This window comes from Desmodus rotundus, chromosome 9 (assembly GCF_022682495.2).
Source record: "Desmodus rotundus isolate HL8 chromosome 9, HLdesRot8A.1, whole genome shotgun sequence".
NCBI classification, from domain to species: Eukaryota; Metazoa; Chordata; class Mammalia; order Chiroptera; family Phyllostomidae; genus Desmodus; species Desmodus rotundus.
Genome location: NC_071395.1, coordinates 64163085 through 64182076, shown reverse-complemented (window position 1 = coordinate 64182076; position 18992 = coordinate 64163085). Strand labels below are relative to the sequence as shown.

The window sequence follows — 18992 nt, the reverse complement described above, 5'->3', positions numbered from 1 at the left end:
GTATTTAAGTTTCTGAGTATATCCTTAGGCTAAATTCCTAGAGAGACACTTACTTGGCTAAAATGTAAGGTTGTTTGTAAATCCCTTGGTGTGTATGTCTGTGTTCTTCCTAGAGTGTTACAAGTCCGTAAGTCGTGTGGGCGAGTGTGGGTGTCAGGCAGCCGTGCCAGCACTGTCATGTTCCTAAGTCATTGTCCCCAATTGGACAGACAAAAAGTATTTCCTTGTTTTAATTTGCATGTCTGTTGAGTTTCATAGATTTATTTTAATTTTTCTTCTGATTTGTCTATTCCTGTCTTTTCTCAGTGTTCTCTTGGGGTTTTAATGTTATTCTTGTTTCTTTTTTATTATATTAAAACTACCAATTTATTTCTGTTAAACTGTTGCAGATAATTCCTGCAGGGGTTTTTTGTTTGTTTGTTTGTTTTTTGGTAGTATATAGATTGTTATGTTTTCATGAAATACAGAATTCTAAAACTGTTAGGATACAGATTTATTTTTTTGATTGTTTCTTACATTGTTTCTAGGCTTTTAAAGATATTTCCCACCCAAAGGTCACATGTTTTAGGGTCACATATATCATTTTTTAACATTTATGATTTTAATCCCTTTGGAATGTACTTTGCTACATGATGTAAGAAAATGTTTTTTTTTTAATATATTTTATTGATTATGCTATTATGGTTGTCCTGTTTTCCCTCCTGCACACCCCGACCCTGCATACCGCCTCCAACCTGCATTCCCCCTCCTTAGTTCATGTCCATGGGTCATTCATATTAGTTCTTTGGCTTCTCCATTTCCTATACTATTCTTAACCTCCCCCTGTCTATTTTCTACCTACCATTTATTCTACTTATTCTCTGGACCTTTTCCCCATCTCTCCCTCTCCAAATCCCACACTAGTAATCCTCCATGTGATCTCCATTTCTGTGATTCTGTTCCTGTTCTAGTTGTTTGCTTACTATTTGTTCCTGTTTTTTTTTAGGTTCAGTTGTTCATAGCTGTGAGTTTGTTGTCATTATCTTGTTCATATTTTTTCCCTTCTTTTTCTTAGATAAGTCCCTTTCACATTTCATGTAATAAGGGTGTGGTGATAATGAACTCCTTTAACTTGACCTTATCTGGGAAGCACTTTATCTGCCCTTCCATTCTAAACAATAGCTTTGTGGGATGGAGTAATCTTGGATGCAAGTCCTTGCCTTTCATGACTTTGAATACTTCTTTCCAACCCCTTTTGCCTGCAAGGATTCTTTTGACAAATCAGCTGACAGTCTTATGGGCACTTCTTTGTAGGTAACTGTCTCCTTTTCTCTTGCTGCTTTTAAGATTCTCTCCTTATCTTTAATCTTAGGTAACTTAAGTATAATGTGCCTTGGTGTGTTCCTCCTTGGATCCAACTTCTTTGGGACTCCCTGAGCTTCCTGGACTTCCTGGAAGTCTATTTCCTTTGCCAGATTGGGGAAGTTCTCCTTCATTATTTGTTCAAATAAGTTTTCAATTTCTTGGTCTTCCTCTTCTCCTTCTGGTACCCCTATGATTCAGATGTTGGAATGTTTAAAGATGTCCTGGAGGTTCCTAAGACTCTCCTCATTTTTTTGAATTCTTGTTTCTTCATTCTGTTCTGGTTGAATGTTTCTTTCTTCCCTCTGCTCCAAACCGTTGATTTGAGTCCTGGTTTCCTTTCTGTCACTGTTGGTTCCCTGTAGATTTTTCTTTATTTCACATAATGCAACCTTCATTGCTGCCTGGGTCTTTTTTATGCTGTTGAAGTAACCCAGTGAGTTCCTGGAGCATCCTGATAACCAGTGTTTTGAACTGGGCATCTGATAGGTTGGCTATCTCTTTGTCCCTTAGTTGTATTTTTCCTGGAGCTTTGATCTGTTCTTTCATTTCGGCCATTTTTTTTTAATCTCAGCATGCCTGTTAGGTAGTAAGGGGTGGAGCCTTAGGTGTTCACGAGGGCGGGGCAAACCATGTCTTCACTGTGTTGTGACACTGTATGTTGGGGAGGGGTCTGAGAGAGAACAGCCCTGCTTGCTCTGCTCTCTGCTGGTTTTCAGTCACTTCACCCACTACCCACAATCAAATTGGACACTTCTGGAGCTGATTCTCAGGGGGGTGGGTTTGTGTACGTTCTAGGACCCTGTGGGTCTCTCCAGTGAACTCTCCTGTGAGGCTGGGAGTTTCTCCCACTGCCGCCTCAACCCCCACAGGTGTTTTCAATAAGAGGTTTGAGGCTTTATTTCCCTGTGCTGGAACTCTGGGTTGTGTGGTCTGTCTTGCTCCCCAGTTGTTCCTCCCGGTTTATCTGCACATGAACGTGGGACTGCCGGGTCTGTCAGCCGCCTCCTCGCTGGGTCCACCAGCCGCTGCCTTGACACAAGTCCTCTCTGTCCAGCTGCCTGTCTCTGTCCCTCCTACTGGTCTGGATGAATATTTCTTCTTTAACTCCTTAGTTTTCAGACTTCCATACAGTTCAATTTTCTGTCAGTTCTGGTTGTTTTTTGTTTTTAAATTTGTTGTTGTCCTTCTTTTGGTTGTGCAAGGAGGCACAATGTGTCTACCTTCGCCTCCATCTTGGTAGGAAGTCTAGAAAATGTTTTTAAAATGTTTAGCAAGTATTCCAGTGGCATTTACTGAACAAGATTGCCTTTCCTCACTGATTTGAATTTGCTGGGGTTTTTTTATTCTCACCTGAGTCTATATGTTTATTGAGTTGAGAGAGAAACAGACAGACAGACAGGCAGACATCGATGTGAGAGAGAAACATGAAATGGTTGCCTCGAGTATGTGCCCCGACCTAGGATTAAACCTCCAACCAACTGAGCCACCAGGCCAGGGATAAATTTGCGGGTTTTTTTTTATGTTACATACCTAAATATTCTTGGATATATTTGCTCTTTTCTATATGCTGCTCCATTGGTTATTTGATTTTAATGGTAGCTATGTAATGTTTTAGTATCCGGTAAATAAAATTTGCTTTTTTGTAATTTTTTTAACCATTTTTGACATTTATTTTTTAAGTCACTTTATCTGGTTTCAAAAAAAATACCACAAACAAACCAAAAACCACCAACAACAACAACCGGCATGACTTTTGGTGAAATTGCATTACTTTAGGGAAGAATCAGCACATTTTCTAGTATTAACTTTTTCTTCTAGGAATGTGATACATATTTTCATTGATTATTTTTTCTATTCTTTGGTAAAATTTTAAACTTTCTTTGTAAAAAGGGAGAAATGAATTAAAGGCTATATGTATTAATGAGAAGATGGGAAGATTGGGAAAATTGTGCTATCACTGAGAGGGAGACACCAGAAAAGTCAGGAGGAGACCTTGAGGGACAGCATCAAGAATCCACGTTTAGGAATTTCGAGTTGTAGCCCACAGGCACTTCTGCTTGACTCTTCGTCTTCTGTTAAGCTGCTATTTGTAGTGAGGGAAAGGGGTTGTTGGTCAATGGAGATGTTCTGTATTTTTTCATAGGTTAAATATCCATTCTTCTACCCGACAGGATGCTTCCTTTCCAATAGGAAGAGTCCACAGCAATAATATATTAATTTACAATTCTATGTGTTTGCTGTTATCACTGCTGCACTATCCCCAGTCTTTCTGGACTCTCTTCTGAGTTTCATCCTCTTTAACTGTTCTCTCTCAGGATGATACTTTTCAAGATTTTGGGGTGAGATTGGCTTCTCCCTAATTTTAGCAAGCCAGTATAGTGTTTGTAGTATTATTACATGCTGGGTTTGTTTGGTTTTTTTAAGATTTTATTTATTTATTTTTAGAGAGAGGAGAAGGGACGGGGAAGAGAGGGAGAGAAACATCATTGTGAGGTTGCCTTTCGCGTGCCCCCTACTGGTGACCTTTTGGTTTGCAGGCTAGCACTTAATCCACTGAACCACACCAACCAGGACATTACATTCTGTTTATTTTATTGGGTTTGTGGCTTCATCTCTCAGCTCTACATTCTTCATCCACAAGCCCATTAGCTTTGTCAAAGTGACCTGTCCTCCACACTTACTCGTCTACCTTCAAGACCCACCACAGTTGTGACCCCTTTCTGGACCACTGTTTCTGACCCTCTGGACTGGACCCCATGTCCTTTTATGCTCCCAACGCTCCACGTTTACTTTTTTCACTCCATTTATTGCACTGTATTGAAACTATCTCCTTGTGTACCTGTTATATACATTCCTACCATATTATACCTTTTACCACTGTGCCTGGCACATGTAAGGTATTTATGAAGGATTTGTTAAAGGCAAAGACTGAATTACATTCATGCCATGACATAGCAATGGAGAAATTAAACAGGTAGTTGGAGATCTTATAGCTAGCGATGAATATTTGGGATTCATTCACGTGGAGTGGCTATTTGAAGCTTCAGAAGCAGGTTAGGAAGATGGGGGCTGCCCATCCCTCTGGTCAGGAGTCTGGGTATATAGAAGATATAGCTCAGACCTGGTCCTGTCTTTTGGCCACAGCTACAACAGAATTGATTCTCAGCACAGTAAAAGCCACCCTGTGTCAGGTATAACAGATTCCTTCCCCTTCCTGCATTCAGTCCTTGAAGGGGCCCCAGTTCCTGCAGATTCCAGCAGCCTGGAGTGGGGAGGGTCCAGTAGCTGGAAAGGCGTGCTTCCCCTCTGTTTGTTCTCAAAGATATGAGATCAGACTGAGATGTTCCAGTGGCTTGGTGGAAGAGGGCTCACCGTGTCCTCCACATGATGATCTGCAAAGACATGCTGGTATGTTTGGGTGCCAAACCCACATTTAGCAAAAAAAAAAAAAAAAAAAAAAAGTACGATCAACTTAGGGGATTTAATAACTGGAAATCAAGAGCTCAAGGTGAGTGTTCAGAACAGGCATAACTACATCAAAGAGACTGAGGAAATCATTCACCAGAAAAAATAATTCGGAGTTATTTTTCCTGATTTGAAACTTTCACTAGATGAAACACACAGGATAACAATGCTATTGAGAACTGAATTCATTTTCTGGAAGGAGTATCTTGTAAAACACAAAGTATAAATATGATAAGGTGAAACACCGAGATTCCTAGAAGGGGGGGAGGAGGATCAGATGGAGAAGACGTAATAAATAAATAAAAGGAGAAAACTTTCTGAGCTGAAAGAAATTTTAGACCAGATAAAAGGGCTCATGGAATTCTGGAAAAAGACATAACTTAATTACTAGATTGCAGCAATGAAGACAAAAATCCTACCAACTTCTTGATAGGGAGATAGGCCAGTTTTGAGGAGAATTGGGATGGCATTGGAATGCTGGTGCACTAAAAGCTACAGTAGTGTCTGTAGGGACTATTGATACTAAAGAACAATAAGCCTTCTATACCCAGCCACGTTGGCCTGGGTTCTGACATGCAGGCCACAGAAGCTGATTTTGGTTGGTTTAGGAAGAAAAATCCATTTCTAAAGGATATTGAGTTGCTGTGGAATTGTCCCAAGGCTGGAGAGTGAGGCTTGGAGGCTGTGCAGCCAGAAACAGTGCCTAAACTCTCACAGGAATTGGCTCATGCCGGGCACTGCTGCTCTGCATGGGCATAGACACTGCAGCCTGCTCTAGACAGGCTGGCCCTAGAGCCTACAGCAGGCACCTGGGCCACCGCTTGCCAGAATCTTGATCTTTCTACAACAATCATAGCTGCCATTGGGTATTTCCCATCATATTCCTTGCTTTTCAGCAGTAGTTCCTGAGTCAAAGTCTGGGGCAGATGTAAACAATAGCAGGTTCCAGGGGCTACCCTAGCTGCAAGAGGTTGAGGGTGGAGGTAAGAAAGCAAATAGCTGACATTTTCAGCTTATTTAATGGTAGGTGGACCCTGCTTTCAACCCAGACTAATAGAGTAGTGAAAGCATAGGAAAGAAAGGTTTAAGCTAGGTAGTGAGAATGCCAGATACAGATTCCCCTGCCAAGATATTATTCAATGACTAGAGCAAAAGAAGTATATTTTTACACATGAAGGGTGTATATACACAACTTGGGCAAATATTCAAATGTGCAATTAGATTTACTGATTGGATCAGTAGGAGCATCAAGCTAGAAGAAGGTGAAGAATGTGAGAAACTGGTGAGCAGTGAATCTTGTAGCATGAAACATTGTATACATCAGTGGAGGAAACTGATGTGGCTGAAATTCATAATATATTCTTGAAAAGACAGATTATTCATTCAGGGGAAATCTAGGGAACAGCCTAGAACTAAAAATTCTAGACTATCTCAGGAAAACCCAGGACTGCAAGTATAGGCATTCAGGCACTGAGATGTAAAAGTATCTAAAAGTTAATCTTTATCTTTGTTGGCAAGGGGTTGGGGGCACAGCTATTTAATTTTGATGAAGATTTGGTTAAGACTGTTAGGAATGGACAGTAACCACAAACAGTAAAAAGTGTAGTATTTCCAAAATAACAGCAACTGGGAATGATAATAATTGAGAATGATAAAAGTAGGTCAGAAAAGAATAAATAGAAGCAATATCATCAAATCAGCAAAAGTGAGGAGAGGAAAAGAGGTGAAACAAGAAGTAATAAATAGTAAACAAAATGAAGTGCAAACAATAAAACCAAATAGCTGCACAATAAATATTCTTAAGCTAAATTCACCTATTAAAAAAATAAGATCAGCAATATTAATATCAAAGTAGAATGCAAGAACAGAAGCATTGAACAGAACAAAGAGGGACATTATGTACTGATAAAAACTAAAAATATTTAGGAATAAAAGAATTTAATTTAAAAAACTCTATTATACTTAGAGATGTAAATTGTTTCTTTTCTAATTTGATGGGTCAGGAAACTCAATTGCCAGGTTGGATGCCCATGGGGACCAGGTGGGCAGCACGAACATGTGCATTATAGGTATGTGGCAGCAGAGCTATGGGTTTGCACAGTGAACTGGAGAACGCACACCTTGCCTGCAGGCATCAAGAGTCATATACTGTAAAGCATTTTGCCAGCCAAACAAAATGTATCTGTAGCTTACAGGCTGCCAGTTTTCAAACTCTGAAACAAATTTAAAAAGCAAAAATACAGAGTTTTTAAATAACATTCAACAAATTTATAGAATGGGAAATACACACCCTTCTTCTAGATCTACAAATTGCTCACAAAAGTTGATCATGTAGTTTGTCACCAAAAACAAAAAGTAAAATATAGGCTGGCCGGTGGGGCTCAGTTTGTTGGGCGTTGTCCCACAAACTGAAGGGGTCTCGGGTTCCGGGTAGAGGGTTTGGTCCCCGGTCAGGGTGTGTGCAGAGGGCAGCCAGCTGATGTTTCTCTCCCACATCAATGTTTATTTTCCTCTCTTTCTCCTTCCTTTCCCCTCTCTCTAAAATCAAAAATAAAAATTAAAGTAAGATACAAAAACTAAATTTTATATGTAATAATCTGTTATCTTAATTCAATTAAATTAGTGGTAAAAAAGATGAATATTTAAAAAAAACTACTTTGGAATTCAGAGACACTTTTAAAATAATCTCTGTACCAAAAGAAAGTCAAAACAATAATTATAAATCATTTAGAGACAAACAGAGGAAGGAGAACTTTGTAGTAAAATGTATGGAATAGAACTAAAGCTATACTCAAGAAAATGTATAATCATAGATGCTTTTATTAGTATAAGAGAAGGAAGACTGAAAAAAATATATGAGTGAAATAGTCAACTTATGAAACTAGGAAAGAAAGCAAAATCAAAGAAATCGATAATGATAAAAGCTGAAATGAATAAAATAGAAAATTTTTAAATGGTAAAGAAGATAAAAGATCAAGCACTACTTCTTTGAAAAGGCAAATAATGGAAATTATTTCTGATGGAAGGGGAAAAAAAGGAAAAATGTTAAAAATGAGTAAGGCTCTATTGTTATGGGTATGAAAGAAATTAAAAATACAGCCCTGACTGGTATGGCTCAGTTGATTGGGCATTGTCAGGCAAGGTGAAAGCTTGCCTGTTTGATCCCCAGTCAGGGCATGTGCCTGGGTTGTGGGTTCTGTCCCTCATTGGGGTACATCAGTGTTTCTCTCTCACACTGATGTTTCTCTCTCTTTCACTCCCTTTCCCTCTCTCTAAAAATAAATTAAAAAATCTTTTTAAAAGGAAGTTAAAAATACAGACTATAACAATTTGAAAAACTAGAGGAAATGGAAGTATTATCACTATTTAACATTGTGTTGGTATTTATGCAATAGGGCAAAACCATCTTTTTTTTTATTGTAGCAAGCTTGAGTTAGGCTTACTGTTGCAGTGAAAAGATTTCTAATTCATAGTGAGCACATCTGCAGCATTCTTGAGATTCTGGGTAACATTTCAGAGGGCCCTTGCTAAGTCACAGAATCTCCAGGTCATTCATCTAATGAAGGACCCTGGGTTCTCTGAGGCCTGGTGGGAAGGATAAGGCATATTTTGCTGAAAGAATAGAAGACCAAGGGGAAACAAAGGTGCCCTCAGATATTCAGATGTCATGTGGGAGAAGGAATAAATTTGTTCTTTGTGGTTCCAGATTGTTTCAGAACTGGAACCAACATGTACCATGCTAACGAAGATAGAATTCAGCCAGATACAAAAGAGGATTGTCCCACTATGGGCTGCTCAACAGTGGAAGGGGCTGTCTAATGCCGGGCCCTCTTTCACTGAAAATACTCAACAGTAACTGGAATATGAGAGTTTAGTAAACAGCAACAGAAGTTGAATGCTATTGATAACAACTTTGTATGAAAGATTAAGCTACATGATTTCTGTTTCAGTTTTGAAATACTACAATTTTACACTTCCTTAGGTGTCAGAAGGCATATTTATTATGTGACCCTTGGGCAAATTGTGAAGTCTCAGACTCTCAATTTCCTTAACCATAAAAATGAAGATAATAATTTACAAACTTATTTTTTGTGAGCCTAAAATTAATGTGTATGAAAATGCTTTGAAAACCAAAGTACTACACAAATCTAAAGTTCTATTATAATTTCCCTACATATGAATTGCAGCTTCTTAAAGTACTTTTATGTTTTGACATACTGGTAATTTTTTTAAAAAGTAAAGTTAATCAAAATAAACAGGATTCAGCATGCCCAGTCCACCTCATTCGCCAGTTTCTCCAATTGTAAATGCAGGTGAATTTAATATCTTGTAATGGTTAAACTTGGAAGTTTCTCAGTGATCACTATGAGACAGCTGTCATTCGCCAGTTTCTCCAATTGTAAATGCAGATGAATTTAATATCTTGTAATGGTTAAACTTGGAAGTTTCTCAGTGATCACTATGAGACAGCTGTAGCCGGGCCAATTGTTTAATTTTAGGGAGTCAGAACTAAATTGTGATTGAATAGATCATTCTAAGTTGCATGAAGCCTCAGAAATCGGGAAGTCAATTTTTTCCCATCTCTACTGTAAGGAAGGCTGCACACAGAGAAGCGAGTTTTTTAATTCACTAAAGCACCACAACCCTCAGCTCCTCCTCATTCGTCGTGTTTGCTGCCTGGAGACCATGGGAGTGCTGGGGACAGTTCCTATGCAGAGGTGCCAATCTCTTGAGTTAGGCGATGAGGGTTTCATTTGGCCTACACAGTGGGTGAAGAGGCTTGCCCAGTGTACAGAGCAAGTTCTGGGACCAACCATTCCTCTGTCCACTTCATTTTCAATGGAAATTAGATGTCCCTGCCTGCTTTGCACTTGCACATGGCACATAGGGAGCTGCCCTTCCAGAGCCGTTTTGCATTTTGGCTTCTCCTAAAATGACTAACTGCAGCCAGCTGTGTGGGCCGCCTGCAAGAAGCTGGTTAGACCATAGCATTACCTCCTCTGTAACACTGTCGCTTTGTCTCGTGCCTTATCTCGTCTTTAACTCCACACAGAACAGTCCCTGTGTCCTCCCAGGCCAGAGCCCCTTCTGCATGTTAGTGGCCTTTTGTTCAGAATCCCCCTCGTTCGGAAGCACTGTTTATAGTGGCCCTGGAAGAGTATGAATATTTGGGGGAAAGAAAGATGCAGATTTACACGTGTTTTAAACTCTAACCCATGTGGAGTGTGAGCAAAATTAATTTGGCATTCTGCAAAAAAAAAAAAGTAAAATGAAAATAAGATAGAAAACATTTATCCTGTTATGAAAGCCATCTCTAAATGTGGACCCTACTGTTTGCTTTTAACAAAGGAAGCAAATGAGTAAGTAATTTGGATCATTTGTATGTGTAGGATTCTTTTGTGTTTTTTTCTCTGTTTGGTTTGCAAAGAGTGTTTGCAGTAACTTGAATGTGTGCTACGCATGGATCTCTAGAAAACACTTCATTGAAACTCCCCAAAGGATGGTCCAGCTATGGAAAAAATTACTTTATTCCAGAGGCAAGGTGGGGCCCTGAGTTTGATAACAGATGTAGTTCCTTATGGTAGTACTTCTTTTATCTCGAGTCCAAAGGATCAGTGCTGCCTATAAAACCACCAGGTTGCTGATTGCCTGCTTCCTCATCGTGTTTGCAAGCATTCATGTTTCTTAATTCTTATTATCCAAGTAGTATATGCACAGGTTAAAAAAATGAAATAGGACAAGGCCCTTATGAAAAGCAAGACTGCTGCTGCCTTACACCTTCCTATTCCCATCCCACTTCTTGAAGGTAACCCTTTCATTATGCTTATAGGGCTTATTTTTTAAATAGACATTTAGAGCAGTTTAGTACAGAAAAATTGAGCAGAAAGTACAGAGTTCCCACATGTCCCCTGCTCAACCCAGCCTCCCCCACCATCAAAATCCCTCACCAGAGTTGTACATTTGTTATAATTGATGAACCTACATTGACACGTGATCACCCAGAGTCCATTGTTTACATTAGGGTTCACTCTTGGTGTTGTACATTCTGTGGATTTGGACAAACACATAATGATATGTATCCATCAGTTAAGTATTACACAAAATAGTTGCACTGCCCTAAAAGTTTTCTGAGCTTTGGTTGGTTAGAGTGTTGTCCTGATAAGCCAAGGTTGTGGGTTCAATCCCGGGTTAGAGCACATGCAAGAATCAACCAAAAAATGCATCAATGAGTGGAACAACAAATTGATGTTTCTCTCCCTCCCTCCTTTCCTCCCTTCCTTTCCCCTCCCTCCCTCTCTCTAAATTCAACTTAAAAATTTTTAAATAAAATGTATTCTCTACCTCTTTGATTTATAATTAAGTTGGGTATAAAATTTTGGGTTAAAAATAATTTTCCCTCAGAAGTTGGAAGGCCTTTGCTATTGCCTTCTGGAACTTAGACTTGCTAATGAATGATGATGGCCATTCTCATTCTCAGTCCACAGCCCTTCCCCAAACAAACGTTAGTCATTCTTGGTGTTCTGAAACTTTACACAAGATGTATCTATATCCGTGTGGGTCCTTTTTCATTTGTTTTGCTTGACATGAATTCTGAATTCATTTTCTTCAACTTTGGGGAATTTTCTTGTGTCGGTTCTTTGATAATTTCCTCCAGTCTGTTTCCGTTGGTCTTTTTTTCTGGAACTTCTGTTAATTGGTTGTTTGATCTCCTGGATTGACCCTTTTCTATTTCCATCTTGTTTTCATTTTGTTCTACATATTGGGAGAGTTCATCGATTTTGCATTCCATCACTTTTATTGAATCTTTTAAATGGACAAGCTTATTTAAAATTTTTGAAAGCTTTCCCTTGTATTATCTGTGTTCTTTTTTTTATAACACCCTCGCCTTATTTGAATGAATGTGTATCACCTTGAATCTCAATCAGTAGACCTTTCTTAAGTACCTTATATAAATTAGCCTTCTTCCCCACTAGTCCCTTCCCTGCCATGGCTCTCTGCACTCCAGGCCCTTTGCACATTCTGTTTATGCTTTCTTAGCCTTCTGTCCTCCCTTTTATTTAATTTGAGTTATTTTGGGGACAATTCATTTATGCTTATCAAGTAAGTAGTTTGATATTCAGATGTTGCTCAGAGAGGTCCATAGAAGAGTTGATCAGTCATCAGTATGGCTGGGTGGCTCAGTAGATTGGAGCATCGTTCTGTACACCAAAAGGTTACAGGTTCAATCCCTGGTTGGGCGCAGATGGGAGGCAGCTGATGTTTCTCACATCAAGTGTCTCTCTCTAAAATCAACAAAAGCATATTCTTGGGTGAGGATTTAAGAGAGAGAAAGAGACGAAAAACAGCTCAGGACCTAGGTCTGAAGAATTCTAATATGTAAAGTGGGAAGAGAGGAGAAAGAACAAGTGAAGGAGACAGAGGGTAGCCATTGAGTTAAGAGAAAAACTAAGACAATGTGACATCAGAGATATGTTTCAAAAAAGAGGAAACTGTTCAAAGTCTGCTAAGAGGGTTAAAACTATCCACTGTGTTGGACCACATGGAAGGAAGATCATGAGGAAGGACCTCAGCAGACAGGGTTTTGGTTGAGTAATGGGCATGGGTAGAGGAGTGAGAGCTGAAGAAAGGAAGACAGCCAGTGAGCATAACTCTGGAGAATTCTGGAGGAAGATGTGGGTTCTAGTTTTGGGGGTGTTTTTTTGTTTTTCAGTTGAAGGGAATTAAATTTGTTTAAATGCCAGTCAGAAGAATACAGTGGAAAGGGAATATATTTCAACAAGTAAAAGTATATTGGGGATATTGAGGATACTGGCTGGGCTTAAAGGGGTGTGTTGAATGTTGACTAGAGAGAGATTAAGTGTGACCTTGAATGCCACAGGAAGAAGTTTGACATTGCTGCAGCAGGTGAGAAGAAATACAGATGCTTGAACAGAAAAATGAATGAGTTAGTTAAGGGACTTGATACAGAATCTCAAAGGTAAAAGAGGCTAGAATCAAGAAGACCTATGAGAGTGTTTCAAAATTTACAGGATCTGGGCTAGATTTATACTGAAAGGAAAGGAAAAGTATGGAATAATTTCCAAAAACAGTTCATAGGTTTTAGCGACTGACTAGTTACAAAAAGAAAGGAGAAAGGAAGGTTGAATATGTTTTTAAGGTTTCTTGAATGGAGGAATCCAAAGGTGATTGGTGCAGCTGTCAGAGTTGAATAAAAAGGAAGGAAAGAAGCAACAGATCCCTGATAAATTCAGCTGCCACTGAGAAGCTGAGAAGGCTGAAGATTAAGGGTAGGAATCAGATTTGTCCATAAAGAAATTATTGGAACGTTTTGAGGAAAAAATTTATGTGGAGTGATAGTAAAAAAAAATATCTAATAGTTTAGACTCTTAGAAATAGAATGAGCAAGTTGTCTTGTGTTTAGGAGGCCAAGTAGCAATTGTGTGGTATGTGAAGATGGTGAACTTTCCTTTTTATGTCCCACCTGTCTCTCCCACAGAGCAGGTACTCTATGAACTCTTTTTGAATAAAGGAAAGATTGATCATTTATTTCAGAATGTCACTGTTCATCGGTGCATGTTAGAAGACCTACCAAAGAACAGCCTCAGTAATATATTGTTTGGGCAAGATGAGGAAATTAAAATGGGACTGAAATATTTTATTTTCAGCTCATTAAAATTACTGCTTAAAACAGTCGCCTGATTTATGGTTTAAATGATCATACTGTTGCTATTTGGAATGTGCTTTTTGTTCTCTGAAAAATATATATTTTTTGTCACTCATTTATCTCTCTGCATATTGTTATGGTAGGATTTTTCCCTCCAGTTTTTTAAATATATTTTATTGATTATGCTATTACAGTTGTCCCATTTTTTTCCTCCCCTTTATCTCCCTCTGCCCTGCACCATCCCTTCCTCCAGCATCTTAGTTCATGTCCATGGGTTGTACATACAAGTTCTTTGGCTTCTCTATTTCTCATACTATTCTTAACAACCTCCTGTCTATTTTGTACCTACCAATTATGCTTCTTATTCCCTATACCTTTTTCCCCATTCTCCCCCCTCCTCCTCCCCACTGATAACCGTCCATGTGATCTCCATTTCTGAGATTCTGTTCCCTGTTCTAGTTGTTTGCTTACTATTTGTTCTTGTTTTTTTACGTTCAGTTGTTGATAGTTGTGAGTTTGTTGTCATTTTACTGTTTGTAGTTTTGATTTTCTTTTTCTGAGGTAAGTCCCTTTAACATTTCATATAATAAGGGCTTGGTGATGATGAACTCTTTCAACTTGACCTTATCTGGGAAGCACTTTATCTGCCCTTCTATTCTAAGTGATAGCTTTGTGGGACAGAGTAATCTTGGATGCAGGTCCTTGCCTTTCATGACTTTGAATACTTCTTTCTAGCCCCTTCTTGCCTGCAAGTTTTTTTTTTGAGAAATCAGCTGCTAGTCTTATGGGAACTCCTTTGTAGGTAACTGTCTCCTTTTCTCTTGCTGCTTTTAAGATTTTCTCCTTATCTTTAATCTTGGGTAAATCAAGTATGATGTGCTTTGGTATGTGCTTCCTTGGGTCCAACTTCTTTGGGACTCTTTGAGCTTCCTGGACTTCCTGGAAGTCTGCTTCCTTTGCCAGATTGGGGAAGTTCTCCTTCATTATTTGTTCAAATAAGTTTTCAATTTCTTGGTCTTCCTCTTCTCCTTCTGGCACCACTATGATTGAGACGTTTAAAGATGTCCCAAAGGTTCCTAAGCCTGTCTTCATTTTTTTAAATTCTTATTTCTTCATTTTGTTCTGGTTGAATGTTTATTTTTTCCTTCTGGTCCAAATTGTTGATTTGAGTGCCAGTTTCCTTCCCGTCACTGTTGGTTCCCTGTACATTTTCCTTTATTTCATTTTGCATAGTCTTCACTTCTTCCATATAAACCATTTCTGTGACCATATAAACCATTTCTGTGACCTTATAAACCATTTCTGTGAGCATCTGATTACCAGTGTTTTGAACTCTGTATCTGATAGGTTGGATATCTTTTCATAGCTTAGTTCTACTTTTGGAGCTTTGATCAGTTCTTTCATTAGGGCCTTTTGTTTATTTGTTTGTTTTGTTTTGTCCCAGCGCACCTGTTACTAGCAAGGGGCAGGGCCTTAGGTATTCGCCAGGTCAGGGCAACCCACTTAGCTGTGTTGTGACTCTGTATGTGGGGGAGGGGTCTGAGAGGGAACAATGCTGCTTGCTTGGCTCTTGGCTGGGTTTTAGTCAATTCCTCCATTGCCCACAAGCACGTTGGGCCTTTCTGGTGCTGATTCCTGGGTGGATGGGTTTGTGTACATTCTAGGACCCTGTGGGTCTCTCCAGTGAACTCTCCTGTAAGGCTGGGAGTTTCTCCTGCCACCTCAACCCCCACAGGTGTTTTCAATAAGAGGTTTGCGGCTTTATTTCCCCGTGCTGGAACAAGATCTGTCCTGCTCCCCATTTGTTCCTCCCAGTTTATCCTCATGAAAATGTGGGACCACCCGGTCCGCAGCCACCACCTCGCCTGCCCCATTCCTCCAGCCGTGCCTTGTGGAAAGTCCTCTCTGCCCAGCTGCCTGTCTCTGCCCCTCCTACCGGTCTGGATGAATGTTTCTTTTAACTCCTTGATTGTCAGACTTCCACACAGTTTGATTTTCTGGTAGTTCTGGTTATTTTTTGTTTTTAAATTTGTTATTGTCCTTCTTTTAGTTGTGCAAGGAGGCAAAGTGCACTTACCTCTCCCTCCATCTTGGCCGGAAGTTCCTATTTTGTTTTGTTTTTTTAATTGATTGCAAAAACATAACTAAAAAAGAAGTAGGAAACTTACTCAAAAGTCCAACCTACTTAATGTTCCCTGATTCTCAATATTATATGTTCCTTCCTACGATGTGTCTCTATGACTATGTAGTTTGATGCACCTGTGATCAACCACGATATAATTTTTCATTTGGCCTTTAAAAATGTAACATACCAAACATGAGTTATTAAAAATAAATTACCACATTAGGTGGCATTTGCTTTTATTTTCAGCCTCACTAGGAATAAGTGTTGATCTAGTATGAGGATGAGAAGGAGACAGAAAAAGTAAGGGTGCCAGCTGAGCCAGTCTCTGCCATCGGCCCCGGACTCTCCACCACTCTGTTGTCATTCTTGCCATAGTCTACAAGGGGAGACTAAAAAAGGAAATTATCTTCTAGAGGGCGAGTCCCTTGTTGTACAGGCTTGCCGTTGCTAGGTGAGTGTTTTAGGAACCCACCTAGGTCAGTGTACCAACTGGTGGTGGTGTGAGAAGCTGCATTCAACTTCAGTGAATTTTTTTTTGAAGACTCTTTCAGTGCATTTGCCCATTTCATGATGGGTGATTTAAAAATGCACCTGCCCACACTGCACTGAGTGTTCAGCAGTTTTTGACGAAACACAGCATGACCCCTGTGCCCCACCCTCCCTATTCACCCAATCTTGCCCTGAGAGACTTTTTATTTTTTCCCCTGATGAGAAAAGTCCTCAAAGGGAAACACTTTGCCGATGTGGAAGAGGTGAAACAAAACAACGGCAGAAGCATTAAAAGGCATCAAAATCGATGAGTTCAAAAACTTTTGAGCAGTGGAAAAAAACATCTCAATAGATGTATTGCATCAAATGGAGAGTATTTTGAAGGTGACAAATAAGTCCCCAATTTTTATAAATAAATTCTGTTTTGGGGGTCCCCCTTGTATTGTGCTAGGTAGCATACCCAGTTTAGGGGTGACAGGATATATTGTTCAATAGTGAAGCTATTGAATCCATGGTACTTGAAAGAAACTAAGGGTAGAAATACTGATTGGTTACATCACAAGCTGTAGCAGTGCCACTGCTTGACTCCTACCCAGCAGTGCCTGTGACGAGTCTGTCTGGGGGCACACGCAGGCACAAAACTGGGGAGCACCCAAGCACCAACCCTAGTTTGGTCTGGTGATGAATTTTAACAACTCTCTAAAATTCACCTCTGCCAGTTGCAATTTCTGAAATTATGTGTACAGAGATGGGAAGAACCTTTTAGGAAATCAAAAGCAATTATACTGAGGACTCTTTAAGTGATGATGAAATAGCAAGAACAGAAAAAGGAGATGTATTGATAGTAAAAAATAAAACTGGATTATGTGTTTTATAATCCACAACTGGGTATATTTCATAAATGAACTTTGGTTTGTTGTAAAAAAAAAAAAAAAAACCTAGTAGTTTAAGTAAGGCTTAAGTAACACCTAAGTGGAGAACAAACTAAGATTCTGGCAGCGAAAGGAAGAGGTTAAACTGTAGCTAGAAATGATGACTGGGTTGACATACTCTCATATTTTAGCTCTTTCCATCTTCAAAGCCATCAAATAATTGAAAAGGAGCCTTAATTTTGGGAGTAGTATTAGGAATGGCAAATACCTGTGTGATAATTGGTTCTGGGCTCTCAGCGTTGCCTCGTCTGGCTATATATAGTTATGGGGAAACTTTAAGTATCTTCCAGTTTTCATTACAGCCCTGGCCAAGACCACTTCACCATAGAGAACTGGTGTGACTAAAACATTTTATTGCTTAGTGATTTCAGTCTTCACTTAACAAGAATAATTAAATAAATCCTTTTTCATTGCATCTGGTAAGATGCACATAAGGCATCTGGGCACCCGAAAGCATTCAGTGTGTGTTGTGGTACTCTTACCTTCTCAGTAATTTAATTTGACAAGTTAATATAAAACCACAGTTTTTCTGTATATTAATATGACAGTTTAGCTCTTATTATGTTGACATTTTAAAAGCACTCAGCTGTCAGAGACTGAGCAGCAGATGCTGACATCACATCAGATTCCAAGATGCTTGGGTAAGCAGCTGCTCCTGTCTGCGCAGCAGTGTGGGTGGCGGGCTTAGAGCTGCTGTGCAGTGATGGGCTCTGCTTCTGCCTCGGTAACCTGGAGCTGCTGCCAGTCTGTGGCTGCAGCCCCTGCCCCAGCTTTTCCTGCACTGCAGAGGCCTAGGGTCAGTGACCTCCCACCCAAGGAGCATACGTCTGTAATTTATAGCAGCCTTGATTCATGAAATGGTCTTTGAGTTTGCAAAACAGGCCCTGGTTTCCATTGACATTTGAACCCCTCTGTTGGGTTTCACTTCTAGCTCACACAAGAGTGATGTCTGGGATTTCATCCCTACAATTGTTTTCAACATTGTCTGTAATAATAGATGAAAGTAGAAGATATGGTATAGATGAAAGTTTTAAAATGATTATAGTATAGTGGTATAGATGAAAATAAAAGATAATTCCTGCCCTGGCGCTTAGTGGATTGAGTTCTGGCCTGTGAACCAAAGGGTCTCCAGTTCGATTCCCAGTTGGGGCACATGCCTGGGTTGTGGGCCAGGTCCCCAGTGGGGGGCACATGAGAGGCAACCACACGTTGATGTTTCTCTCCCTTCCCCTTTTTCCTTTCCTTCCCCTCTCTCTAAAAAAATAAATGAAATCTTTTTTAAAAAAAGATAATTCCTTACATTTCCCATTATAAGTATTCTGAATTCCATATCATTTCCATATTATATAAATCCCTTTAACATTTAAAGGTGTACCATAGGTAATATATAGTATGCCCTTGTCCCATTTGTCCTTGTTTATCTATGGATACGCATGAGGACACCGCTTCCACATATGTGAAAAGCAATAGGCCATTGGATCAGATCAGTCTCTCTGGAGGATTATTCTGATTCCTGAATTAGATTTGTGCTCAGTTAAAATATGTTAATGATGAATTTTACGTGTTTTTCGGAAAAGCCTGTTGTTTAGTTGTCAAGATTATCGGTTCAGATATTTTAAGTTGTAGGTGATAGAAAACCCAATTCAAGGTGACTTCTAGGAGAGGAAAGGTCTTTATTGGGTTGTATCATTGGAAGGCCAGCAATAGGCCAAGACTGAGGGTGGATTGATTTAGCAAATCCACAGTGCTAGTAAGAATTTGGTTTTCTTCTTTGTACTCTGCTTCTCACCTTCTTGTGATGACAAGATGGTTGCCAGCCATTCCCAGACATAAATGTTTTCTCACTCATGTCTGGTCATCTTTTAGAAGTTCACACAGAACACCTTTCCTTGCGTTTCATTGACCTTAGTTGAGGGGGGTGCCCATGCCTGGAACTACCCATTGTAGCTCTGATGGGATTATGCTAAGTGAC

At 39.5% G+C, this 18992-nt stretch overlaps 1 protein-coding gene across 4 annotated transcripts in view; it reads left to right on the top strand.

Moving 5' to 3' along the window:
• The window catches only part of SPECC1 (sperm antigen with calponin homology and coiled-coil domains 1), a 261258-nt gene that overhangs the window by 99597 nt on the left and 142669 nt on the right, over window positions 1-18992 (top strand). The window lies entirely within an intron of this gene.